Source organism: Chrysemys picta, chromosome 16 (assembly GCF_011386835.1).
Source record: "Chrysemys picta bellii isolate R12L10 chromosome 16, ASM1138683v2, whole genome shotgun sequence".
NCBI classification, from domain to species: Eukaryota; Metazoa; Chordata; order Testudines; family Emydidae; genus Chrysemys; species Chrysemys picta.
Genome location: NC_088806.1, coordinates 22,484,398 through 22,512,004, shown reverse-complemented (window position 1 = coordinate 22,512,004; position 27,607 = coordinate 22,484,398). Strand labels below are relative to the sequence as shown.

Here is a 27,607-nt window from a genome sequence, read left to right as displayed (position 1 = left end):
GATGCCTGGGTGCAGCATATGCTGGCTTTCCCCTGGGGATGGGATGGGTTCCGATGGTGAAAGGAGATGATTAGAAGCCCACGTGCCCTAGAGGTCTGTGCACATCCTGCTTGACTCTAAAATGCTTCTTGATCATTGAACCCTCCAGGCTGCTGTGAGCCCAACCCCCGGCCCATCCTGCTTCTGCGTGGAGGACATGCCTTGCTGCCTGCCTCATCCTGTAGGGCTCAGCTACTCCACAGCTGTCGCTGGGGTGCCCTAGAGAAGGATGCCCTGCATCTATCCACGGAGCAGGTACAGCATGGGGAATAGCAGGGCAAGCCTCCCCTCACCAGTGTCCCTTCAGCAGGCATCCGCTTAGAGCAGGACGATCCACCTGGAGTGACAGCGAGGGAGGTCCGGGTCCAGGAGCCACTCCGCCCGTGGCGCGTCTGCTGAGCCTGCCACAAGGTGTCTCATCGTTGCCAGCCGAGCTGGTGGGATTTTGTGATGCGGACGCCGGTCCGCGGGGAATGCACATAGGGGTCTGGAGAGGCAGTAGGCATGGGGAGGACTGTTAAAAGATGGCGTGAGCGAGACGTAAGGAGGAGCTAGGAGCTGTGACGAGCATGGTTTGAGAGGAACGAACCCCAGGACGGGGAGCGGTAGGTGTGAGCCAGTGCAGTGAGTGCAGAAAGAACAGGGGGAGATGTGATTGGAGGGACAGGGAGAGGGGTAGCCTGGGGCAACTGGTATGTTACATGGGTTAACATAGTGTACATGGAGCATGGTCGGGGGGGGGGGAGGAGAGGCAGGGCGGGTATGGGGCATGTATGACATGATCAGGGGCTAGCTACAGGCTTGCAGATCACAAGATGGGGTCAGGACGGTGGGGTCATCCCATCTCTAGCCCCCTTGGCAAGGCAGACACCACCTCTCTGAACTCTGTCCATGGCACCGTAGACCATTCGCTGGGTGCTGAAGCAGGCCCTAGGGAAGGAAGAAGCTGCCTTTGGCAGGCCATGGAGAGACAGCAGCCAGGCTGGGGGCCCATTCTGTGCCAATGGGTCTGAGATACAGGTGGCAGGGAGAGGTGTATTCAAATGCAAGGCTTTCTCTCTCTGGCTGGTGGTTGGGTACCGGGCTAGCAGACACTGCCTTTGGGTGACAGAGACTGTTGTAAGTCTCTTGGCATGTGTCAGAACAGCTTTCCCTGCACCCCCATCAAGTACATGGCAGCACCTCAGCAAGCGGCTTCATTGCCAGGGGAGAGGAGTTCCCCACAGCCTCGCTTAAGGGGAGCGATTACTGCCACTCTTCACGCTGTCCCCTCCTCCATCTGTCACTTCTCTTGCTCCTCCTCCTCCATCCCTCCATCCAATTTGTCTTCTGCTTCCCTTTGTCTCTCCTCCACTTTCTCCTCTCCATTTCTCTCTCTCCTTCATTCTGTCTCTTTCCCTGCTGAGATAGGAGGCTGCAGCCCCCCCTTGGGTCAGACCGAGGTTGCTGATCGAATAGGGGCTAGCTGCTTGTTTGAGGCAGGTGTACAATTCCTCTGACTCTCTGCTCTCATTGTGCTGACTGTGAAGGGCTGTCTGTCAGCGCTGCAGGGATGGGGTCACCCAGCTCTAGGCTACAGGGCAGAGCTGGCCTCTTGCTATGGATAGCACTGACAGCATCCCATCCCTTAGACCCAGCTCTCAGTCAGCCTGGCCCTTGAGTCTGCTCCCTGAACTTTAATCCAGCCAATTAACTCATTTGCTTCTGGTCCTTCAGTGCACCTGCCGTGCTGCCAGCACCCATTAGCCAGGCAGCAAGGATCTGGGGAAATCCGAACACACTCAGCTATGCAGCAGGGTCTTTCTCCTGGCTGATTCCAGTACTTAGCGTGCAAGCTCTTTCGGACAGGGACCAGCTTTTTGTTCTGTGTTTGTACAGCACCTGGCACGCTGGAGTTCTAGGTGCTTTTGTAATACTACTCCTGATGATGCAGCCAGCCACACAGGATGGGCCTTTCCCCGGCGCACCGTGGATGATCAGCAGCAGCCCAGGGGAGAAGGAAAACCTGCCACAGGGAAGAGGATCTCAGGTTTGTCCCTTGCTCTCCCATCAGATGTCTGGGACTTTGTCCATCTGTTTGGCTAGCGAAAAACCCGTGGGTGCCTCCTTGAGAGAGTGATGCCAGTGTCTAGCTCTGTTGGAACCCACCAGGGTGACGGACTGGACCAAACACCCCCATCTGGGTTGGCTGGAATATCCCTCGCTACACACCGAGGCGCGAGAGCTGTGCTGAATTCGCTCACCGAGCCCTCCTCACTCTTTGGCTCCCTGTCCCCAGGGCCTGCTGCTGCACAGAGCTAATATTGACATTTTCCAGTCCTTACGTTTGCTCCAGCCTGATGGGTTTGTTAAATGTTTCAGGAGCCCCTGAGCCCGCCCGCCCGCCTCTCTCCCTCCTCCCTTTGTTCTCTTGATGTTGTCACTCTCCTGTCTCTTCCACACAGTATTTGCTTTCAGGATTTATTTTAACTGTAACAATCAAAGGGGGGGGGGAAATACCCCGTCCCCCTGCAGCTCCTCTGCCACTCCACCCTGAGCGCAGCACTGAGGGATGCCCTGACGTCTCCATGAGCTACAAAGGCTACCTGCTTTTCTTGCAGGCTCACAACGTCCTTTGTGGCTGCCGCCTCCCACTTCTCAAGGTTTTATTTATAGTCTGTCTTGCTCTCGCTTTCTCTTCGGCACAGCTGAGCTGCTGAACTCTTAATATCTTGGAAATGCTTCTTTGTCAGCTCAGCTACGCTCAGGCATTGGAAAGGTAGCAGCTAAAAGGGGGGGAAAAATCACCTCAAGTACTGCCAAGGGTCCTCACTAGCACCGCTGATTGCTTCAGCTGTCTACCCAGTGCTCGTGGGAGCTGGCGGGGGGCATGTCTCAGCCCTGCTACTCCCTCATCACTGGTCACCTCTCTGACCCAGGGCAAGTCTGAGTTGATTCCACTAGAGCTGTATGCATCTATCATCCCACAGGGATGGGAACAGATTCTCCCCAGGAGACTGGCCCAGATCCTCCATGCTACGTAGGTGCCTAATTCCTATTGATGTCTGTGGGAGTTAGGTGCCTCGGTACCTTTGAGGATCTGGGCCAGTGTGGGTGATGCTAGTGGATGGTTCCACTGGCCCAGCATTGTATGGTGCAGGAGAGCGAGTCCATTTCTCACCTGGGAGAAGTTGGGGCCCTTACAGGTTGGGGGTGGGGAATTGGAGCCTGAATCTCCTCCCCAGCCATCAATGTGAGTCTTCAAGGCAAAGGGCCGAAGCTAGGCAGCATGGCAGAAGAGGCTTCATCTTTCCCTCAGCATTGGGTGCTTCTGCCTCCTTATTACCCTCCTGTAGCTTTAGACAGAGCCCCTAAAGCTAATGGTGCAGTCAGAAGTCCCAGCCTGGAGAGGACTGAATGCTCCTTCCCCAAGAAATCTGGGCTAGTCCATCCCTAGCTGGTGGAAGGGAGGAGCTACTGGAGGGAAGCCGCAATGGGTGCTCAGGTCTTGCCCTCGCCAAACCAGAAGGGGATGAGGCTGGGGCAGGGAAGAAAGGGAAACTGGGGGGCCAGGGAGTCTGTCAGGGACAGTGTGGAAGGAGCAAATCAGAGCTATAGGAGCAGAAGGGGTGAAATATGAGAGTGGTGGAGGGTGATGAACTCAATGGCAGAAGGGAATGGGATCCAATAGCACCTGGAGAAATGACCCCGGTAGGCAGAGTGGTGAGAAAATTGGTTGGAATTGAATAACAACACCTAGTTCTGATCCCTAGATCTCAAAGCACTTCACAAAGGAGGCCAGTAGCATTATCCCCATGTTACAGATGGGAAAGCTGAGACACAGGCAAGTGAAAGACTTGCCCAAGGTCACCTAGCAAACCAATGGCAGAGCCAGGAATTGAGTCCAATGCTCCTGGGTCCCAGTCCAGTGATCTGTCCACTAGGCCACACTGCCTCCCTTTGGTACAGATGCTTTGTGGTCCTTAGCACTAAAGGTTCATGGGAATCCTCTGCGTTGAGCATTAATTCCCCCTTTTCCCGAGGATGCGTTAGCGAGCAGCTGCAGGAGCACCGCTTTGGGATCGACATAGCCACTCTGCCACTGCGTCTAAGAGAACATGAAAGGCTTGGACGTTACTGCTCAGCCGATTTTTCCTTGGCTTCCTTTCAAGCATATTAATGACTTCATTAGGCTCTGTCATAGCAATTCCTGTGTGCCTATTGCCCACCTATTATTTGAGAAGCCTCAGTAGTCACTGTTGCCTAGGTCCCTCGTTATGTCTCGCGGTGCTGGTCGGTTTCCTTGTGCTGCAGTAAAGTCAAAGCTGAACAAAGCCCTATCTGGGCTGGCCCTAATCCTTACACACAGCAGGCTGCCACGGGCTGGAGTTGGGCTCTCGGTTGGTTTGTAATCTTTAAAGGTGTAAGTCAGCCATGTGCAAAGAGCCAGCAAAAGGCCAGGCCCCACTCAAGTCCTGTTTAAACCCGATTGTCAGGATTGGAGTGAGCACAGGCCATGTTCTGGTCCCACTGGAGGGGGGCACTTCACCCCATAAGGGAATGGCACAGTGGGAGAGGATGAGGGCTTGACAACCCTGCCGGCTGAAGCCCTCTGTTTGCCCTCAGAAGAGGGACAGCATGGGCAGTGGCCATACAAGCTCCCCACTGCTCCCTTTGTCCCCGTCTGCTCTACCAGTGCACCCCAACCTTGACCTAGAAGGACTGCCTTTAAGGTGGAGAGGGGAGAGCCGACTCTGTTTCAATGCTATGGTGACTGGTGCTACAATACAGAAATATAGTTCTACCATAGAGAGAAGGATAGGTAGCTAGGTGGACAGCTGGCATGCATGGTGGTTGGCAGGTAGGTAGAGCAGTGGTGAAAGGTAGGCAGGCAGATAGCTGATATGCCTGGTGAGAGGTCATCAGTCGTTCCTTGGTCTCCAACTGACAGTGACCCCAGTGAGGCCAATCAATGCCAGTCGGTTGTGTGATGTCATCTGTCCACAGGGAATTTGACTGAGACCCACCAAGCTCATGGGTCTAAACAGCCCTCAGGTGGCGCTGGCTGTCAGTCACTCTCCTCCTGGGCTCTGTGCTGTGTCACAGAACAGCTGGGAGTGACACTACATGGGTGAGGTAGTTTGTGAGGAATAAATTACCTAGATTGTTTTACCCTTGGGAGACCCATTAACCGATGTGGTAGGTTACGCACATGGAGGTGCTGCAGCTCCTGTGTGATTTTTTTTTTTTGGCCTGTCCCCCCCCTTCCCCACTAGTGTACCCAAAGCAGGAAAACTACCTGAACCTACAGCTGCTGGGATTGCACACCCCAGGCCTCTATCTCTGAGATAGGTCACTGGAGGAGGCATTGAACTCTGTCCCCTCTTGGCTTCTCCAGCCTGCCAGCAGCTCTGCCTGTGAATTTAGGCTGGAGACAGGAGACCTGAGCCAAGGAGATGAATGTCCCAGGATTGAGTGGCAGACTATAGGGCTATGGGTGGACCAATGCCAGGGGAGCCCAGGGATCAGTGTGGGGACTGTGGTGTCTTTCAGCTCACAGTCTGGTGACTGCATTCCTCTTGGAGCAGGTGTCCCTCCATGGCAGGGTCAGTGGAGTGTACATGCAGAGCAACCAATGAGGTATAGCTAATATTTCCCAAAGGGGACCACTGATTGTGGGGGATGCAGTTTTGAGAGCCCAAATCAAAACACCTCAAAGGTTTCCAGAAACAGCTGAGCTCCTATTGGCTTCCATTAGCTCTGTGGATGCTGGCACTCAGGCCCTGTGGAGGTGTCCCAAGTTGCCTCCCTCCCCAAAAGAAGATGCCTAAATCAATGAAAAATTGAGGATAAAGACTCAGAGGTGAGCTCCCTCCCTGTCCTTCTGCTTCAGCGGGAGTCGAGGGGACACAGCAGGTTGGGGTTGCTGCTGTGGGACAGGTTTGGGGCTGATGAGAGAGGCGGTAGGGGGTGAGATGACCGGCCGTTGTCTCCTCAACTTTCTGTGCTACCAGGCTCAATTCCCCCGCACCTAGTTCATCCTCTCGCAACTATGTCCTTCTCTCACTGGGGCCTGGGGGAGGGAAATTCATAAAAATAACCACCAAAAAATAAACATTATCACCCAGTGAGAGGCTGCCATCTGCTGTGTGGGCGAGAGAGCACGAGACGAGCTGCTGGCGCCCAGCAAGGCGGCTTGGCGAGTGGCGCTGCCAAGTGATGAAGTGTAAGGGCAGGAATACACCGCGTTCCCCTGGGATTCCTCAGCCATTAGCTCCCTTCGGTTCCTGTTCCCTTATCGTCCCTGCTACAGCGTGATGGGGCTGAACTACGGCACTGCACCCTTCCCTCTTCTCTCCCCCGAGCACTCTGGGGATGGTGGTTGCTGGGCAGCAGGGGGTGATCACAGCCGGGGTGAAGGCTGCTAAGGGGCAACAGGTGGGACTGTAGGTACGGACAGGCAGCCGAGGTGGGGTGAGCTCTGATTGTGCTTAGGGAGAGATGAAGAAGTGAGCACGTGCAGCTCTAAGTGGAGTCAAGAGGAGCTTCAGGAGTTTCAGCTCTGTGCTTGTCTCTGTCCCCTGCCCACGGCTCCCTGTCCCTTGCCATCTCCTGCCGTGTATTTCATTTACTCTAATCTCCCTCTCTCTCTGTCACTTGCACACACTTTGGTCCAGCAAAGATCTTCCTTTTCCTCCTTGAAACACAAAGCAACCCCCAGGATGTCACTGACCAGGTAGCTCTGGTGCCCCTCGCAGTTACCTGGCCTCCCCTGCTTCTCCGCTAGCTGGCTCACAGGGAATACATTCTGGCTGGTGTCAAACCCTTCACTCCTCAATTAGTTGCTTTAAAAAAAAAAGTGTTATTGAATATTTTTGAAGGAACAGTGTTTCCATGGTACCCGCTCAGGAGGTGCATTGCCGTAGGTTTAGTGCTTTGCAGGGATCAGTGAGCACTGGAGATTGGCCTGAATTGACTCTCCTCCTGCTCTACCACTCACTGACACACATACGAATGCACACAGGTGTTCACAGGCACACACACAGAGATAGACACAAGCCATCACATGCGTGTGCATGCTCATACACACGTACTAATACACAGACATGTGCCTACTTGTACACTCCTGGCCACTCACGCTCTGTCCCCGACCTCTTGACAAAAAAAGTTCCCTTTAATAATTCTCTGGTGGTGGGTAAGTGATCCTAATTTAATTAAGAACATAGGCGAAGGGGAGTTTGACACAGTCTTGCTCTTACCCCAGGAGGAATAAAGCAATGGGCACAAGCACCGCAAATGAGTGCATCCCAGCGATTATGGCACAGAGCCACAGGATGCGGGTGAAAGGTGCCCATGCAGCACTCAGGAAGGACCAGGAGTTAATCAGCCCAGTGGCTCAGTGCCAATCGTGCTGGACACCCAGTCTGAGTAGTAGTCAAGGTCTAACGGGACATCAGTGTCAAGGAAGTTGCACCTGTTTTTGCCCTTAGTGACTGTGGCCCACAATGATTGCAATTTGGGAACCTCTAGCCTAGGGATTAGAGCTGGGTGTCAGGACTCCTGGGCTCTGTTCCTGACTCTGCCACTGGCCCACTGTGTGTCCTTGAGCAAGTCACTTCCCCTAGTGCTTAGAGCACTGGATTGGGACTCAGGAGATCTGGATTCAGTTCCTGACTCTGCTGTGGGGTGAACACAGGCAAGCCCCTTCCCTGCCTGGTGCCTCAGTTTCCCCATCTGTAAAATGGAGGTGATTCTAACCTCCTTTGCAAAATGCACTGAGATCTACGGATGAAAATTTGTTATGTACGAGCTAGGGGTGGTTGTTACAATGGGCTGGGAATATTAGGCTGACCTATGCTTCGGAGGGGGGGTGGGTTTGCGAGGCAAAAATGTTAAGGCATCTTTGCAGCTGCTAGGTGAAAGCAGCTACTGAAGGACAAGGTATTTGGGAGGGAGGCCAGCCTGTGATGCTGCAGGGCAGATGGAAGTGGAAGATGGTTGATCAACATCAGTGATGCAGCATTTATGGCCTGGTCCAGTGCTGCCCTGTGTTGCACAGGTGCATGGGGGAAGGATGGCATAGGGATGCTCTTCTTGCTCTAGAGTTGAAGTGGCCCAGAGCCCCAAGGGCCTGGCCTGCCAGCGAAGGGGTGTTACCGGGTTCCAAGCGGCTTGTGCATGTGCTGCCCGGTCAGCTGGCAGCCAAGCACTGTTCTTGTTGAACGGTCCAGCCAAATGCATCCCTCTACTGAGGTGTGCCCAGGCCCTGCCCCGGCTGCGATGGCTAGCGGCGTGGGTACACATGCCCTGTGGTGCTCTGGTTCCCCTCTCCCACCTTAACGCTTCCACTAGGCAGGGCAGGATTTTGTCCTCAGTCGCGAAAGCTGCTGCTGCTTTTCGGCCCCTCCCAGTGGAAATTCCCTGTTTGTTCTGTGTAGGGTGACCAGATAGTAAGTGTGAAAAATCGGGACGGGGTGGGGGGGGGGTGTGTGATAGGAGCCTATGTAAGAAAAATCCCCAAAGAGCAGGACTGTCCCTATAAAATCGGGACATCTGGTCACCCGAGTTCTGTGAACAGAGCGGAAGGGCTGCTGATGGAGTTCAAGGCCCAGATTTTCATGCTCAAGCTCACAGCCCTGAAGGGACAGGCCCCTCCTCTCACACACACACACACACACCATCCACCCCTGCATCCCCACCAGCTGTATACAGACCCCCGCAGCAGCAGTGTTCTCCAAAGGGAGTCCCATCTGTGGCCCACTCAGCTGGGCCGTAGGGTTGACAGCACCATACAAAGCCCCAAAGAGGGGACAGGTAAAGCAGTTTATTCCCCTTGGCCAGGAGCAGAAGGGACAGCTACTCCAGGGTCATCTTGCTTGCTGTGCAGAAGTGCCAACGTAGAGCAAGTAATGCATCATCTGGAATCTCTCCCTCCATCCCCGTTAGCCTTCTTAACCCCGAGAGTCAGAGCCAGCGTGAATCTGACCTCAAAGGCACCGCGTTCTCCTGCAGAAGGCAGTGCCAGCAACCCCTCTCCGCTGAGGGAAACAAAAGCTTTGCTACTCACTGCCGGAGAGGAACAGAACGGCACATCACTCAATGGCTTTGGCAAGAGGCGGCTGTTCTTCTCTGTGCATCAACATGGGGGAATGAGATTTTTGATTGCTGACAGCCCACCTACCCCATCCTCCTTCTCCCCTCCCCGCCCTGAGCCCTGGTACATGTGACAAAGAGCTCTGCTGCGCTGAACAGATGGGGGAAAAGCAGGCTGAGCTGAGCGATGAGCAGTCCCGAGCCCACGGGCAAGGTAAGGTGGCCCTGAGTCACAGCGCTGTGATGGTGCAAACACCTTGCTCACGGGAAGAGGGACAGGGCTGTGGGAGGGGTGGGGGGCGAATGCGTCAGAAAGAGAGCTGCAGATCAGGGGGGGAGCGAGGGATGGACAATAGGAGAGAGGGTTTGAACGCACTCATTAGAGGCACTAATTGGAGGTGATTAAGCTGAGGAGGAGATTCTGTAGTCAGCACTGACACACATGTAAGGCAGTGCCAGGTCCTTGCAATGTGGCTCTGGCTCATTCCCACGTCACCCTGCTCTGCTCCTCTACAAAACTTTCTCTGCTGTGGGCTGAGTTCTAGGGAGAAATGATGCATATGGCAGAGGGGGGACGTGGTGGGGGGGGGAGAAGGTGGGGCACGGCATAGGCCTCCTGCACTTCAGCATGTGTTAAACTTTCAGCCCTATTGACTTCAATGGGATGGGAGGACCTCCTTAACTTTCAGCCTTCACAGAAGTGCTTTGCTGGGTAGGGATGGACTTAAGCCCATGTTTTAGTGCTTTGCTGAATCGGGGCCCCTGAGGAAAGGGAGAGGGGTGGGTGGGGTCCACAGGGCCTGCCTGGGACATGAATTTGTCTCAGACCCTTGCACAGCAAGCCGACTGGGGGTCCCAGTTTGCTGACCCCAGGAGGGGCTGGAATTTGGCAATTCAGGGAGGGAAGAGATCTACTTCTGGCCTGACGCTTAGGCCACCAAGCCACCCCCTCTTGGGAATGGGCCACGAAGCACTGCAGGTCTGGATGCGCTTTTCTGCCTCTTCTGTGGGCTTCCTCTCTTCCTCGCTTGGTTTCCCAGCTCAATTTGGCTGCATGTGTGGCTGCAGCCTCCATTGTTCCAAGTGCCTCTCTCTCCAGTCTCTGCACCTGCCTCCCAGGGCCCCTTGGAGGACACAGACATGTTGTGATGGAGCTGGCTTTACTGCAGTAGCAGCACCAGGAGCATCTGAATCCCCCTGGCTCTGCTCGGTCGTCAGCTCGACAACGTTCCGGTGCTGGGAGCTGTCAGGCGGAACTAAGGCTGCTGCTCCGAGGCCGAGGCCAGGGACGCGGGGAAGGAGATCCCCATCAGCGCCAACACGGAACATGCCTGTCAGCGGGAGCCGAGAGAGCTGGAACGTGGCCCTGACGGCTGCCTCGGCGGTCTGGGAGTCTGTATCAGAGCACGCATGATCGGAGAGAGGGCTTGTGAGCATGGGAGGAGGTGATGTGAACAATTACACTGCACCAGCCTGAGTGCCTGGGGTTAAAGCAGCAGCGACACTGGGGTTAGCCACTCAGATTAAGTGCTGAGCTGGCTTAACATAAACAGCGAACTGAAACCAACATAGTTAATCCGGTGCAACCCCCCCCCCCCCCGTGTGGATGCTTTGGTTTTGGGTTAAGAGAGGTTTATCTCAGTTTAGCTTGAATCCGTTGGGAACCAGAATCAGTGTGTCCACACCGGGCTTTGCGTTGGGTTGACCTCATTGTTTGCGAAGCGGATTCAAGTTAAGCCCGTGCAATGTTCCCATGTAGGCAAGGCCCATCGTTCTCCTGCTTCCCAAGAGCACCGTGCGGAGACTCAGCCATGGCTCCTTTCCACTGAGCACTGGGCCCAACCTGAGCACTGGGTAGGGACCTAGACACCTCCCTGTCAAGACTCCGTCCTCTGATCAGAAGAGGCGGCAGGCTGCATGGTGCTTATCAGAGAATAATTGGCAGTTTCCCTTTTGTAATCACCTGGGGCAGGGAGACCACTGGACTCCTGCGGCCATTAAAATGCTGTAAAACAGAAGCACTGAGGTGACATCATACTGCTTAAGGATTATTTTAAGGAGGAAGAACGTAGGAAACATACGTAGTCCTTCAGTTTTTTAAAGCCCAACTCCGCTGGCCTGTTGGGATTCTCTGAGTTCCCCTCCCCTGCTCTGGGTTTAAAGGTTTCTTTAACAAGCTCCTTGTGGAGGAGTATTTGTGGCACCTTAGAGACTAACAAATTTATTTGAGCATAAGCTTTCATGGGCTACAGTTTATGCTCTAATAAATTTGTTAGTCTCTAAGGTGCCACAAGTACTCCTGTTCTTTTTGCGGATACAGACTAACACGGCTGCTACTCTGAAACCTAATCCAGGGAGATGAATCAGCATATAGGTTGAAGTGCTAATGGAACAGAGCTAGAGATGATGGGAGCAGCTTCCAGAGTGAAACCTGCTTATGAATGGCGTGAAATGATGAGCAGACCATCAAACTTGGGAAGGGAAGCTGGCCCTTGAAAGGGGAAGTCCCTGCTTTGTTACTAAGGAGGCCCTACAGGGAGATGATGTTCAGTGTGCAGAGGATGAATGGCGAAGGCATTTCCAGGGTTATCACTGTCCTGGCTGGAGGGAGCTGTGGTAGGAGGAGGAACATGGTGGAGGGATCCACAAGGGGCCAAAACTCATTTATTCTTCTAAGTGTTTGCTCTTTGACCAATTTGTCACACTATGTCTTTTATCAGCTGGGGGGTGTTGGTGAAAGATGAGGTGGACCCACGTGCTGCTGTTTAGCCACAGAGCAGGAGTAAACTCTCCTGCCCGCAGACCAACACACTCCACCCCCTGACCCAAAGGGCCATTGTTCCTCATGGTGCTTGGCCTCAGCTGCTGGGGAGGGTGGTTTCCATTCTGGGGATACTCATCTACTAGGAACAGGACAGAGACCCCCACACCTCATTTCACATAGGCCACTGGCCAGCTGTCAGGTGGCTGGAGCTGGCTCAAGCCGGTGGCCTAGAGGCAAGGCTCTGTCCCTTATTCCCAGTTATTCTTCTAAGGAGGCCTCCTGGTACAAAGAGCTGCTGCTCAAAGGGGATGCAGAGACTGCTGTCAGCGATGGATTCTGATGACGTAGGGGCTGCTTGTGAGTCAAGTCTGTTGCTTAGACTTCCCATCCATGTGAACCTTGTTACTAAGTAACGAGGTAATGGGACATCACACAATGAAGTTGCAACACCATCTCATTGTAACACTGTAAGGTTATGCTCCAAATAAACACAGGGCACATCCATTGTTCCAGGGCCCCTGGGGCACAGGAGATACCTCAACACAGAGGGACGCGTATGGTGGTGGCACCAAATAAGTGCCAGAAGTAGTTGATACCACCCCAACAACACGGGGCCAAACTCCCTGCTGCAGTGACTCCATGAGCTCTAGGGGTGTTGTCCCGCAAGAGGATATAGCCCCAGATTTTTATTGTGGAAACAAAACATCAAAGGGGAGAGTGTGATTGGGTGTCTACTCCATACTGGCCTTGAAGGGGTTAATGGAGGCCAGCTGGACCAATTATCCTCGTTGGCTGAAGGCTGAGAGGAAAACCCTAATTAGGGGAAGCTCACCTGTGAGGGAACAGGCAGGGCTTCTATAAAGCCAGGAAGTTGCCCACAGTCAGGGGGCTGTAGGGAGGTAATTTGCAGCTGTTTCCTGGGAAAAGGGAGGTGTGTTTGGGGGCTGAAGTGGTAAGTAGCCCCAGTTGCTCCCAGGGAGGAGGAAGTAGAACAGTTGGCAAACCCCACAGAGGTGGAAGTGCTGGGGAGTAAGCAGATTGGCTGCATGTTGAAGGGCCCTGGGTTAAAACCTGGAGTAGAGGGCAGGCCTGGGTTCCTCTCCCTGCCACTGGGGCAGTGGTACCGGTGGGGTAGTGAACTGGAAGCCTGTCTGAGTTGCTGTGGGAGTAACAGAGACTGAAGGATTATGGGGGGGGAGGAATGCTGAGTGACCTGGCCAGAGGGCTGAGTCCTGGCAAGGATGCTGCAATTCCTGGAGTGAGTGAGACTGAGGCAGCAGGCGGGTGACAGAAGGATGGTGTGACTGCATGCAAACTGTAGAAGAGGGCGTTGACCTCGAAAGTTAATCACCAGCATGATCATGAGGCAGCATCAGACAAGTGGTAAGTGGAGCACTGTGTGACAGAAACAAAGAGGCAGGCTTGCCTCCAAAGCACTAGCCCTATACCAGTGGTGTTACCCCCTGGAAGACCTCTATGTACCCCCAGGGTACTGCTGGGGGATGTTGACTCATCTAGATGTTTGCCTAGTTTTACAACAGGTTACATAGAAAGCCGTAATGAAGCTGTAATAAACTAAAAAGTCATACAGACAATGACTTGTTTATACTGCTCTATATACTATACACAGAAATGCAAGTATTTATATTCCAATTGTTTTATCTTATTTTTATATGGCAAAACTGAGACAATCAGCAATTTTTCAGTAAGTGTGCTGACACTTTTTTGTATTCTGTCTGATTTTGTAAGTAAGTAAAGTGAGCTCAAATCTGGGGGTATGCAAGACAAATCAGACTCCTGAATGGGTACAGTTGTCTGGGAAGGTTGAGAGCCACTGCCTGGGGGACACATCCTATGCAGAGGACTGGCTTTTACACAGGTAGGAAGTCAATCTGCCTACCCCAGTTGTTTCTTCTTTGCCTGCCTGCCCTATCCTCTCCTCTGGCTTCACTTTCTTATAGGAGCCCCTCCCAATATGCTCTTGTGCTGGTTGGCCCTTGAAATGGGAGAGAGAGAGCAGCAGCCACCCTAAGTGACTGTCTTGTGTCTGCTGTGGATTGCATCTTTCCCACCCTTTTAGCTGGTGAGTATTTTTTACTCCATGTAGTTCTCGCCACCTAGGGTTTAAATGCCCACCACCCTGGGCTGTGATCCTGCTGGATCTCATGCGCTAAGGTTGCATCTAGCCAGTCCTTGCAGTGGAGGCAGGCAAGAAATGGGCAGGAAGTGGTTTAGGCAGGCTCTCTCAGAACTGACTCCGTGTGTCTGCATGGTGCTCGTGCTGTGTTGCTACAGGTGCTCGCTAAATATATTGTAATAGGTTGGTGCATCGTCTAGGAAATGGACCTGTTGACAGTGGATGTCAGCAACAGGGGGTAGCTGGGTTGTTTTACTGCAGAGTAATAGGTATATCTCCATATATTTTTATCTCATAGAACTGGAAGGGACCCCGAAAGGTCATCAAGTCCAGCCCCCTGCCTTCACTAGCAGGACCAATTTTGCCCCAGATCCTTAAGTGGCCCCCTTAAGGGTTGAACTCACAACCCTGGGTTTAGCAGCCCAATGTGCAAACCACTGAGCTATCCCTCCTCCTATCCCACAGGACCAACCAAGGGTCAATGTCTTCTAATACTGAATCAAGTGGTTGATTTGGAAAGCATCACTTTAAACCAGGGGTGCCCAATTTATGGCCTGTGGGTCTTGTATGGCCCATCAGAGCATTTCATAAGGCCCAGGGCCTGCTTCATCACAATATATTAATGGCCAATTCATTAGCCTTTTGTCATGTTTACATCATTTTGGCTTTCACAAGTGTGTAAATAAGCTGTTTCTATGTGTTGTCTGTCCAAATATAAAGCAAGCTGAACTTAAAATATAAATCCATACAGCAACAGAGGGTCCTGTGGCACCTTTGAGACTAACAGAAGTACTGGGAACATAAGCTTTCGTGGGTAAGAACCTCACTTCTTCAGACTTGCATCTGAAGAAGTGAGGTTCTTACCCACGAAAGCTTATGCTCCCAGTACTTCTGTTAGTCTCAAAGGTGCCACAGGACCCTCTGTTGCTTTTTACAGATTCAGACTAACACGGCTACCCCTCTGATACTTAAATCCATACAGGTGACTCTAAATCTTATTAAAATATGTAGAATCTGTATGGCCCCACCCAAGCTTGTGCTTAGGTTTATGTGACTGTCCTGTGTAGTAAGGTTGGGCCCCACTGACTTTAAGCTGAGAGAGTAATTCAGCCCCAGTAAAGGAGCCTTGAGCTCTCATTTCCAGTACTTCAGAGCTCCTTTCTGATCCAGCATATAACTTGCGTCTGGATTGGGGTAGCTAGCATCCCAAGGTTTGTTAGCATTTGGCTCTGTCTAGACCTATGGCTCCAGAATAAAATTACCCAAGGGGGAATTTATCATGCTGCTAATGTAGTGAACAGCTGGTTCTCCATGGACTTCGGATTGGCTCTTAGCTGGAGTTATGGCCAATGGAATCTGCCTCAGCCATTCAGGCTGCCAGCGATGGTTTGTGTGCAATGGTGCTTGGTCACACTGTGGTATTAGGATGTGACTCTATATTGGAGCTTTCCCAAAGCATGCGGAATTCTGGGCTGGCATGCCAGTTCTGGCTAATCTTTTACATTTATATATTCATGCCCTTTCCTCTGCAGCTCTCTAATGCTTTACAAACATTAATGAAAGAAGCCATACCGCCTTCCTCCTAGAAGATGGGGAAGTCTGATGATCCCCCATTTTACAGACAGGAAAACTGAGGCAATGGACAGGAAAAGTGAATGGCCTAAAGCCGATGTGACTTGTGGGGGTTCATCCAGACCAGTTGGGCTCTGTCACTGCCTGCCCTGTAAGCCTGGGTGCCTCTGTGCTGCGCAGCTTTGGCTCAGAGCCCTGACCCAGTGGCCTGCTCACCCTGGCTTCCATCAGTCCAGTTAATCCTTGCAAGGTGTCCCCGGCAAACCTTCTGGTCTAGAATCTCTCCAAAACAGTCTCCCCTGCACTGTGCAGTCATTCTTCCTGTACACTCAGTTTGCTCCCTCAAAAGCCCCAGTGAACCCAACAGCTTATTGGCTTAGCTGGGGTTAAACACTTCACCTTAATACACAGCACTGAGGTGGTTCGTAGGAAAAATAAGAATAAATTTTTTAACCAAGGACCTAGATTAAAGTTGTTGCAAGCAAGGGGGAAAGATAGGAAACACAAAACACAAATAACGGGCTTTTTAGTGTCTAAAACTTGCTTCTAGCAAGATGCACCTTTGCCTACCACAGTTTCTTACTCACACTGTCAGCATTCTCCAGCTTGTTTAGCAAGTTGACCCATCTTTCATAGATACGAAGGGCTGGCTGGCTTTGTTTTCTCAAGTGACAAATCCCACCCCAAAATTTACCTTTGTCTTCAAATTCAGCAGGCCCTCCTGGGGCTGGGTTGGGGGTGGGCTCAGCTTTCCCTGTCCACCAGGGAGCCGATGCCATGTTAACTTTGCAATGTCCTGTGATTCACAATGCACATGATCTTCCTGCAACTTTAGATGCAAATGAATAGCTCATTGTCCCTGTTCTTGGTTGCAACTGAGCCTGAAGTGTTGGCCTCTGGAAGGAAAAAACCCTGTTTTGCCTCCTTTGTCTGTTTACAGGCTCCAAAACCTAACACCAGAGCATGTCCATAATTTCACATACAGCATTGTGACACATTTCAGTGATATTCATGGCTTGTAATATATCATCTGGAAACCACTGCCACACTGGTCTCCATTCCACAGCATATATTACAAGACCTCCTTCAAATGAATATCATGACAACAGTGCATGAGGTGTATTGAGCTGGCCAGCTGAGTTTTATTGTTGCATCGGGGGGAACCTTTTGCCACCTGGTATTGGGGAGCTGGCAGGATCATAGCCAAACAGTGAGCTATTGGCAGGGCCAAGAATAAAACCCAGCAGTCCTGACTATAGTTCTGGTGGTGACCACTAGGCAGCCTTCCCGCCTAGCATTAGGAGTAGAATTAAGAATAGGTTAGGAGTCAGGCCTCCTGATCACCAGACTAGACTCCCTCCTGCAGCCCAGCTGTAGAACTGCGGAATTCTCACTCAGAATTCCTTGTTTGCCTGTAATACTTAATATCCCCACACACATAATCCCCCAGAGCAATTAAAAACCAAATTATCCATAAAAATACAATGGACAATGTAATGCTGAACTTTTACCAATAAGCATGTTGCCGACTGGCACAAGCAGGCGAACCTCATCCATTCTCTAAGCCAATCAGAGTGGAGTGTGATGTATCGTTTTCAACGGTTGCCTCAGCAACTGTCACTCTTGCGGCATCATCCATCATGCTGAGCATCTCCGAGCCATTATCATTCCTTCAGAATAGCGAAGCTGCAGTAAGCAGCATTCATTTAGGTACCTTAAGGGATAAATGTGACTAGCATCACCTTGCAATTTATCTAGCAGTGGGCATAAATATCCTGTGGCAGAAGTATAATCGCACTGACATAATCTCTTCACCTAGCGGAGCTAGCCGTGCAAAGAACGGCCCATCCGGAGACCCATGTCGAAGGAAGATTTCAGCGGAAAACAAATTACATTTTTAGAAACCAATGAGTTCTGCTAATTGAGTTTCTCCTTCTAAATGAATAAAGTGTGAGCTTGTTTTACTGTGAGTGTGTGTGAATTTAGTTTGGGTCTATTTAAATCCTGGGGGTGGGCAGACCAAAGCAATGGAAGACCCCAGCCCCTCAGATGAGGGAGGGGCCACAGAAGGCAGAGCTTAACTGATTATAGGAGATAAAGAATGAAAAAAGGCAAATTGCAGGTGACACCAAGCACAGAACCCCAGACAGCATCCACCCTCCTGGGAAGTTCAAGGAGTCAGTGAAGGCCTCCCAGAGGAATTCTGCAGGGAGGAGGGACTAGGAAAAAACTCCCCAGTCAGAACCTGCTACCTCCATCCCCCTGACCAGCTTCTTCCTCCTGGAGTTATGGTCTATTTGAAATCCTGGAAGGGTGGGCAGAGCCCACCAGGATAAAAGGTCCACCACCTCAAATAGGGGAAAGGCCATGGAGCCAGGAATCGACCTATGCATAGAGGATAACAAGTGGGAAGACAAGAGCAGGAGTGTGGTTGAAGGTGTAAAACAAGAGAGCCAAATGCAGGCACCGATCAGACAATCCAGATGATGCCCATAACTGTGTGAATGCATCCCAGGAGTTCATGGATGCTGTTCAGAGATGGAAAATGTCCAGGGAATGGAAATAGGTCCCCCAGTCATAGAGCTCATCCCTGCTAAGTTTTGTCTTCCTGGGCTGATGGGTGGACTGCTCTGGAGACTGAAGTCCTCTGTCTATCCACAGAGCATGGTTGCAATGCAGGCATCAGCAGGACAATCTTCCCTCTCCACATCTGTCCTCTGCCAATGTGCTTCCCTCTTTCCTGGAGGGACGGTTTCCAAGTATCCCGCTCCACTGCTTGTTCAGACTATGGCTTCTGAGTGTGCCACTAGGTCACCAGTGAGTGAATAGTATAGTGACGTCTGAGCCTGACACATGCCAGGAAGAGCTGGGCTGTGAGCACTTAACTCATTTCCCACAGTCCACGGGGGAAAAACACCCAACTGTGCCAACTTTTGGTTGCTACTCATGCACCAGCAGCCTGGTGGTGAAAGGTTCTACTGCTGACTACATCAACCCTTGGGCTAAGCAATCCCATGGGGTTATTCTCTCAAGTGCCACTTCCACATGCCCATGAGCCTGTGCCCTTCTGAAACAAAACAGAGGACTTGTCTACATGGGGACACTCAGGAAAGCTAATCCAAATGAACCCAAACTCGGCATTTTAAAGTGAATTAGTTAAACTTCATTAAACCCCTGCATGGGCACTCATTCAGAATGCATGTGGCTTTAGTTTAGTTGATCTTAATTCCCTTCCAAAGTGACTGAAGTCAAAGTCAATGGGACTATGGCAACTTGCACTAGCAGAGAGTTCAACCCTGCATGTGATCTTTAGGACCTAATAGTCCAGCAGGAGTTCATGGCCTGCTGAGGGTAAATTCATAACACCTATAAAACCCAATTGTTTGCTCCCCTGCACTTTCTACACCAGTGCGAAATACTCCCCAATCCTACTGGGGTGCATTGCCTCCATTTGGCGCTCTGCTCTCAATGCCTGGGCAAGGTGCAGGGGTGTGGAGTGAGACAGTATTTTAGTAGCATGGCTAGTGTGCTCAGTACTGTACAGACTGACATGGAGAACAATAGCTCGGTCATAAAGACAACAGCAACAGTCTCCTGGATGCTGCACAAGGGAATAACCCCTCATACAATATCACTGTCAGATGCCAGCCTTCAGTGTGTATACACACAATGCAAGAAAGGGGCTGGCAGGGAAGGTGATAAATATTGGGCCATCTGGCACTGTTCCAAAAGCAGGCTGCAGGAGGGGTGTGTGGTGGTGGCTTTAAGGGGAAGGGACAGGTTGGAGGAGGGAGGGAGTTCAATGCTGTGGGGCCCACCATAACAAAAGGGCATTTGCTGGTTGACCTCCGAGGCAGTGGGTGGAGTGAGTGCATGTGCTAGTGCAGGATTAGACTAAAGGAGCAGGACTTAGCCTGCCTCAAGCAGCTTGCAGACTAGATCTGGGCTCAAACCAAGAGTACAGACCCATACCTCTTCTCTGCAATTGGTGGTGATTCCATGCTGCATTCCTGGCTGGGCAGCATCTCTGGAAGCAAGTGAACCCAATCCCCCCATGTATTTATAATTTATATTATGGTAGCACCCAGAGGTCCCAGATTCAATGGGAGGCCCTGCTGTGCTAGGAGCTGTACAAACAAAAGTACCCTGCCCCAAAGCATGGGAGGGGAACAGAGGCACAGAGGTGAAGTGACCTTCCCAGGGTTAGTGGCAGAGCTGGGAAAAGATGCCAGGTCTCCTTACCCGAGGCTAGTCCCTGAACCACTCGGCAGTGTTGCTTCCCTGACCATGTGGGCAGGCTGGCGCTGGGCTTGTCTTGCCCTTCTCTTATCTCAAGTCACTTTGAGCACATACTGTTGCCCTCTGCTCTAAATTGGTCTTGCCTTAGTCACCCCCAAGGAACTGTTGTAAGGAGGGTCTGACTGACAGGTCCAGGCTGAATGAGCAGCTCCCTCCTCTGTGACCACTCATAAGGAGTCGGTTCGAGGCCCTATCCCTACATCCGGTTCCCAGCACTGCAGTTGTGTTGCTTTCTCCTAATGGCTCAAACCCTCCGGTCCTCGCTCAGTTCTGGTTCAGGCACAAATTCCGCTAACTTCCATGGACTGGTCCATTCGCAGTCAGAGACTGTAGCAGCAGGAGAGCATTATGCAGTCTCAGCCAGGCAGACTATAGATAGGAGTGTAGTGTCCCAGATTGCCCAGAGCCTGGAAGTCACACCCAGAGACGTGATATTAAAGAGACACTGCTAGTGCTCCAGCCAGATTAAGAAAACATCCTTACCAGCAATAGCTCCTCTAATTATTAAAGCAAAATTTTTCCTAGTTTACTTGTCACCATTGAGAGGCCTGGCTGGCTCTTTCAGCATTCCACCCGGCTCAGAGGGTGCAGTTTGTGTCTCCCCAGAAGAACAAATGGAAATCAGTCAGTTTTGCTATCCCGTTCTCTAGCCTGATGCTGCTGTGTTTGGGTTGCAAGGGGCACGTTGATGTTCTCTCTCTCTCTCTCTCTCTGTCTGTCCAGAACGTCCATTTAGAGTGACATTCGTTGGAAATAAATGAAGTTATGATGAGACGCCATGTCCTCGGTGGGTGTAAATCAGCAGTGTGGTGGAGCTGTCCATTTATGCCAGGTGAGGGTTTGGCCCTGTATTTATAGTGAGCTGTGCAACTCCACCCTCCCTCTATTTTTTAACACTGAAATTTAATTTTTGGCCAAGGTGGTTCACCCCAAGGGAAACCCCAAATACATTTTTGCAGAAGGGACCAGCTCAGCTTAAAGTTTAGACCTCCTCCAAGATGCTGTAAATAGTGTGTGTAAAATGCACAATGGGCTGTTTGAACACAAGGCGTCGTGCAAGCACAAGCTCGAGGCATTGCACCCCTGGTTTGCTGTGATGGCCTTTTGCCTACTTTAGACCGTGCTTAACGTGTGTGTGTGTGTGTTTGGGGGGTGGGGGAGCACAAGGGGTTGCTGACCTGGCAAAAGGACAGAAAATTAACAATTGAGCTGCCCCTCTGAGAGGTGCATATTAAGCGCTATTTTACCAAAATGGCCACTCCTACATTATGATAGACCCCTCCACGTTTTTTCAGACCACTTGAGGCACAGACTGCAGACATGGCCTTCCCTTGTGTTTAATTTCTTCTGTACCACTCAGGCATCCAGGCTAAAGCAGTTCAGCTAGCAACCTGGGGCTTCCTGCCACATGCTTAAACCATTGCTTGCAATGGTTGGCTGCACAATGCCTTGTGTTGACACATGTTCCATGCATTTTACAAGTGCTGGCTCCACCAGCGGGAGCCCCTGGGCCTTAAACTCAGATCATCTTAACCGGGACCATCTACAATGGTGTGGATGGGAAGCTGCAAGTGTCGCAGCTTCACTGGTTCATCTGTTCTTCCTAGCGCTGTCCCACAATGTTGTGTCTTGCATTGGAAATTAACCTGCCTCGTCCGTTGCTGCTGAGCACTGTGGGATAGATGCTGTGGTGTCCCAGAATGCCCTGGGGTAGATGTGGCTACAAGGCACCTAAGAATCAAGGGCCCTGCAATAGCTTCCTCATGGTTCTCTACCTGATGCATATTGAGTGTCTGCAGCTTCCGGTGAAGTCAATGGGAGCTGCAGGAGCTCAGCACCTCTTGGGATCAGACCCTTCCTGTAGACAATGGGGGAAATCCTGGTCTCCTTGAAGTCAATGGGAATCTTGCCATCTCATTCAAGAGAGAGGCTCTCAGGGACTGGATTCCTCCATCCCACCCCTTCCTCCTCCACTGCTGAGTTCTCTGAATATTTCATTCCAAAGACAGCCAGGAAAGTTTCTGCAGATGGTTGGCAGGAGCACAATTTGAAACTCATTGTCAGCGGTTGGCTGGCCCTTTAAGGGGAGCTGGGCCCCACCTCACCTGTGACTGATCAGCAAGAGGGCACTGTTGGGGTGGGGAGCTATAGGAAGTAGATGAGTACCAGGCCTGCCACTGGAGCCAATGTAAGTGGCTGGTACAGAGGACCCTGTCGGGAATAGGTAGGCCCCTGAGGAAGACCCAGGCTCAGGGCGATGAATGGGTTTATAACTGAATGATGCTGAATTGTTATATTGTGAAGTCATAAAGCTGAAGTCCTGAGAGAGAGGCGGAGCTGGAGCAGACTATGGGCATGGTGTCAGTCCTATCAGGCCAGTAGCTTATGCTCACTGAGTGCCTCTAGCAGGGAGTGGGGTCACACAGGGCATGACTAGGACATATTGTGCCAATGGGATCAATGCAATAGCACCTGCCTTGCCCAGAGCACCATCAGGTTCTGCTCCCGTGTCTAAGGCAGTGACACCCTATCCCCCACCCCTTTGGCTGCCACAAGAACAAGGGCATTTCATAAGGGGGAAGAGACGTGACCCGCCAACCCAACGTGGCGTAATTCTCACAGTGCAGCAGGAAAAGGCTCATCCCTGCTGGCGTTTGGGAACTAATTGTAGTGCAGCAGCTGCTGCTTGGAGTGGGGAGACCGCAGGTCAGTTGGGGGCAAAGGGAGGGAGGAGGCTGAAATGTCAGCAGCATGTGGCGCTCGTGGGGTCAGCTCTGGAAGTGCCACAGCAAATGTTTAAAAAGCACTTAAGAGGAGCCTCCTTAACCCTCTAAATGTTCTGATGAGTAGCACAATGCTGCAGCACCAATAGCTTGTTAACTCCCTGGCCTCAGATGAGTGGGAGGCAGTGTGAGGAGGCGGGAGCAGGGGCGCTTGCTGTTGATAGGTTTTTTTTTTTTTTTCCATATCGTCTTAGGTTGGTTTGTTTGAATTTTTTTTCATGGCTTTAAAAATAACCTGGTGTCTCCCTGAAGTCTGCCAATGCACTAATTGCACAGCTGTCTTGTAGGTGCCTGTTGCATCCGCGGTCCCCATGGATGGGCAGCCTTAGGGTGCCTGTTTGGTCCTGATGACGAGATAGTCCCAGGCTAGCTGGGATCCTTTTGCTGCCTTTGCTTAGAAAAGGACCTCCTTCCTGGCTTGCGGTGCCCTGGATTAGAATGCTCCCCTTTGTTGCTATAACAACCATGCATGGTGGGACCTTGATTTGACACCTCAGCCCAAAGACCTCGCCCTGCTGTGATACTGGTTCAGTGCTAATGCCGAGAAAAGATGACACCTCCGGCATCCTCTTTGCAAGGTCTCCCATCCGATTTATCTTGCTTCCCTTATGAACTGCAGCAAGGTTGTATCTTACCAACGTCAACAACGTAATGACACTGGGTCAACTCTTTATTCCAGCAGATCTCCCATGGGCTTCAGTGGTTGGTTCGGCTGAGTAAGACCTGCAGGACAGTTCCCCTGTTGGTTTTAGAAGTTATTGGCCAAGCCCATACTGCTGCCCTAAAGGCTGTGAGTGAGATCTCATGTGTTTTTTTGCCAAGTGAGTTTTGCTTTGTAAGCTGTTATCTTCTGCATTCATTGGATGGATGGATGCAGCAGCGCGTGGGCAGCTGGGCTGTTTGCATAATAGGTATTTTGCAGGAACAGTTTTGTTTCTTTAAAAAAAAAAAAAAAGTCTTGCACAATGTGGCCGGTTGGAATATACCAAGAATCAGCTGTGAACCACTGCTGGTCAAGCAGGAGTCCAAGGTCGCACTGTCTGTCCTCTGCAAGGTGATGTTCCTCACCCCTGTCTGCTCCCTCTTCTCTCCCCCCCCTCCCCCCAGATTTGCAGTAAGATCTTGGATCTCATCTATCGCCTTGTGAGCAGCTAAGATACCGTGGAGATGAGTGAGGACTAATGTCAGGATGGTGGATGCATGGAAAGAGGGAGATAGTTGTGGGGTATTGATGGTTTCCATACTGTTGTTTTCCATACACTTACTAAAAGGCTGGTTTTAGTTTTCATGAATGTGCCCAATTCATTGTTACTCTGCAGCCTGTTTGCACAAGGTAAGGGGCCTCAAATCTGCCTCAAGTTCCCTGTAAGGAACGCCTTTGGCATAGGGACCCCTGCACTACTGCCTTGGGCACGAAGGGCATTGGTGAGCTAGAGGAGAGATGGGTGGGAGGGGACAGGGTCAAAGCAGATCTACACCCTGCTGATTCTGCAAAGCCCCATAGGGATCATGGCAGCAGGGGCACAGATTAGGGCAGCTCTAGCCTACGCCAACAGTGAACCCAGTCCCGCAGTCTGTGCAGTGTAGGGATGACTGTCCCACAGCCATTACAACGGGCCAGCTCCGAGGCAGTTGCCCTGTGGGTACTCGAGTAAGTCTCATGGAAACGGGTGGGAGCTGGGATTCCAGTGCACGTGAGGTCCTGCGGCTTGGGCCCATTGCTATTCCTTTACCAGAACGGACTCGGCAGCTGTCACTAATTTCTAGTGTCTCTCTCTTGGCCACAGGTGTGAGATAGACACAAGGACCATCAGTATTGTGCCTTTCCAGCTGATGGTGTCTCTGACGTAAAGATCCCTTGAAGCCCCAAAACAAGAGAGTCAGGCATTCAGCTCAGCTGTTTGAGGGTTTCGTCCACACGGTTTGGCATTAGGTAGAGTCCGCAGGGGACTGTTTGACCTCTGCATGTCCTGCTGCTGTTGCTGCCTCACAGTGCAATAGGCTACACGACCCTTGTGGAGCAGAGGGGACCCTTTAACACAGCTGAAGCAGACGGGCTACGCCCAGAGGGCTGGGGAGAGAAAGCAGCCGGTTCTGGGGCAGTGTTTGGACTGGGAGAAGACTGGCGAGCTGGCGTCATCGCCTCGTAACATTGAAGGCCAGGTCTCAAGGTTGGATTGAGGGTGTATGGAGCTCTGGGAAATGAGACCCTGAAATGAGCAGCAAAGCATGGCTGTACCGGGACACTGATGTACCAGAGCCATGGGCCCAAAGCCCGGTGACACAACAGCGGACCCTCGCACTGTGGAAAGGCACAGCTATGGAAAGGCATTGCGGCGACGGCACGGGCTTGCAACGCTGCAGTGCTGTGTAACCATTTAGCCTGATATTTATTGGGGACATTACTACTCGATATTAAGTCCTGCTATAGGAAGGCTGCTGTCCCCTACAGCTCTCACCTCCATCTACCTTGCAATTAACTCAGCACGGCGTAGTGAGCTCAAACAGCAGCTGTAAATATGGCTGTTTCTCTTTACATCCCATCGAACAATGCTGCTCGGCTATGACAGTTCAACGTGCCCTGGTGATCCTGTAGGACTTGGTTTGTTTTAGCAGCAGCAACCTCTGGAGCCCTTCCTGAAATCATGCTTGTACTTCAATAAGGTAGTCAGAGAACAGCCTCCACCTGCTTTCAGGAGCATAAATCTGGGCCTGTTTGTTTATTTATTTATTTTTTTGCGCAGCATTAATGGGCGTTGTTTACAAGGTGCTCTACAAGTTCTTTCCTCCGTCCCATGAAATATTTGCATATTCAAATACCCTTTTCTGCCAGCACTGAAAGGCACCGCTTGGTTTGTTTGTTTCAATTTAAAAAATTTCCTATGAGCTTCATGCTAATGAGGAGCGGAGCGGAGCCCACCTGGCAAAGGCAAATGGAAATGTGTTAGGAGAACAGGCAGGGCTGACAGCCCTGGAGACAGAAATCCAACTGGGTCACTGCCCTGTCTCAACCCTTGTTTGGAAAATGGATCCTTCTATGGGTAAGAGAGGAGCCCACTGGCCCATTCAATCCTTGCCCCATCTACTGAGGTGGCCAGCAATGGGGCCAGTTAGTCTCAGTTGTGGTAGTGATGAGTTTGTAATGCTGGCACCAGTGCCAGTGGGGAACGGGAGAGGCTTCTCTTAGGACAGCTGCTAGAGCCTTCATCTTAGGTCTGGGCCCTATTGTGCTTGGTACTGTACATCCATGTAGTAAAAGACAAGCCTTGCCTGGAAGAGTTTGCAGCCTGACAAGACAAAGAGTTGGAGAAAAGAAATACCATTGTCCCCATTTTAAAGATGAACTGAGGCCCGGAGATGATTTGACTTGCCTGTGGTCACACAAGGCGTCTATGGCACAGCTGGGAATGAAGGCCGATTACCAGAATCCCAGCACCGTATGCACCAAAACATCCTTCCTCCAATTCCTTCCCTATCCTGGCCATGATCACTAGGATGTCAGTGCAGGTGCAGGACAGTTCAGAGGTGAGAGGCCCCTTGCTAAAACTCCCTGCTATCCAGTGCTTTTCAGTCTGTCCTGGAAACTGTTCCCAGAGCGTGTGCCTTTGCAGTAGTCATTCGGCGTTGAGCAATGTGCCTTCTGTAAGCATTGGGCAGGAAGAGAGATGGTAGAGAGGGAATCATGGCTCAAGTCTGATGGAAGCTACAGCAGCAGTAAAACAATATTTGTTTTTGCTGCAACAGCTTTCTAACAGATTCTTTTGGCGGAGCTGACTGCAAACTGTAATCTTAACTGTAGGACAGCTCCCGTTTCCAGCCTTTGGAATGTGAGAGACAAATTGTTTGGGTTACAAAAACATATGAAAAGCAACACATTTTGTTTTTGCAATATATATCGCTTGTCATGCCAATTTTTTTAGGAATGAATTTCTAATCCACTTTGCAGATGCTTTTTAATAACTCCTTGTGTAGCTAATTGCTAGGGCTCATTTCAAAGCACTGAGCATGGGGTCCCGCTTACATGATCCCCACTGACTTTCACATGTCTCACAGATGCAATCAAACGCAATGATAGGAAATCTGATGGATATGTCCCAGTATAGGAACAGAGCGGTTGCCACATTGATCCAACCAGGTCAGTATCCTGTCTCTGATAGTAGCTAATACCAGTTACTTCAGAGGACGATGCAGGGAACCCCATATGGAATAACCTGCAGACTTTTCTTCCTAGCCAGTTGGTCTTGTGCTCTGAAAGCATGAGGGGTTTATACCCTTTATATATTTATCTAATGTAACTGTTTTCATTATTCATATAAATAACTGTGATACTTTAGGGTTTAACCCAGACCAGTAAGGGGTCGTGTTACCACCTGCCCTGTAACCCTGGGTGTCTCTGTGCTGTGCAGCCTTGCTTCGGAGCCAGCGGTGGCTCCAGGCATCAGTGCAGCAAGCGCGTGCCTGGGGCGGCAAGCCGCAGGGGTGGCCTGCCGGTCCCTGTGAGGGTGGCAGTCAGGCTGCCTTCGGCAGCATGCCTGCGGGAGGTCTGCCGGTCCCGCAGATTCGGCGGCAATTTGGCGGCAGGTGAACCTCCCACAGGCATGCCGCTGAATCGGTGTGACCAGGGGATCGCCCACAGGCATGCCGCCGAAAGCTGCCTGCCTGCCATGCTTGGGGCGGCAAAACACATAGAGCAGCCCCTTTCAGAGCTCACAGCACAATGGCCTCACCCTGGCTTCCACTGGCCCAGTTACTCTTTGCAGAGTGACCCCAACACCCTCCCAGTCCTGAATTTCCCCAGTAGCCCTCTTACTGAACACATACAGAGTTACATTTGCTGTTCCCTTCAAGGGACAGTACCCAGCATCTTATTCTTTTAACTGGAATTAAAACACTCTACTTTAATCAAAGCACTGACTGAACTGGTTCATATAAAAGTAAAAA

The 27,607-nt window shown here is 51.4% G+C and overlaps 2 long non-coding RNA genes across 2 annotated transcripts in view; both read left to right on the top strand.

Moving 5' to 3' along the window:
- LOC122173893 (uncharacterized) overlaps positions 1-9,382 on the top strand; it is a 34,767-nt gene extending 25,385 nt beyond the window's left edge. Inside the window, exon 5 of the long non-coding RNA XR_010593125.1 lies at positions 149-9,382. This is a non-coding gene — a long non-coding RNA (uncharacterized LOC122173893). The remainder of the gene's footprint in view (positions 1-148) is intronic.
- A 373-nt stretch (positions 9,383-9,755) lies between these two features.
- On the top strand, positions 9,756-27,239 carry LOC135975925 (uncharacterized). Its single transcript, XR_010593127.1, has 3 exons — positions 9,756-13,258; positions 20,607-20,715; positions 24,454-27,239. It is a non-coding gene; the product is annotated as an uncharacterized LOC135975925 (long non-coding RNA).
- Positions 27,240-27,607: the final 368 nt, after the last annotated feature.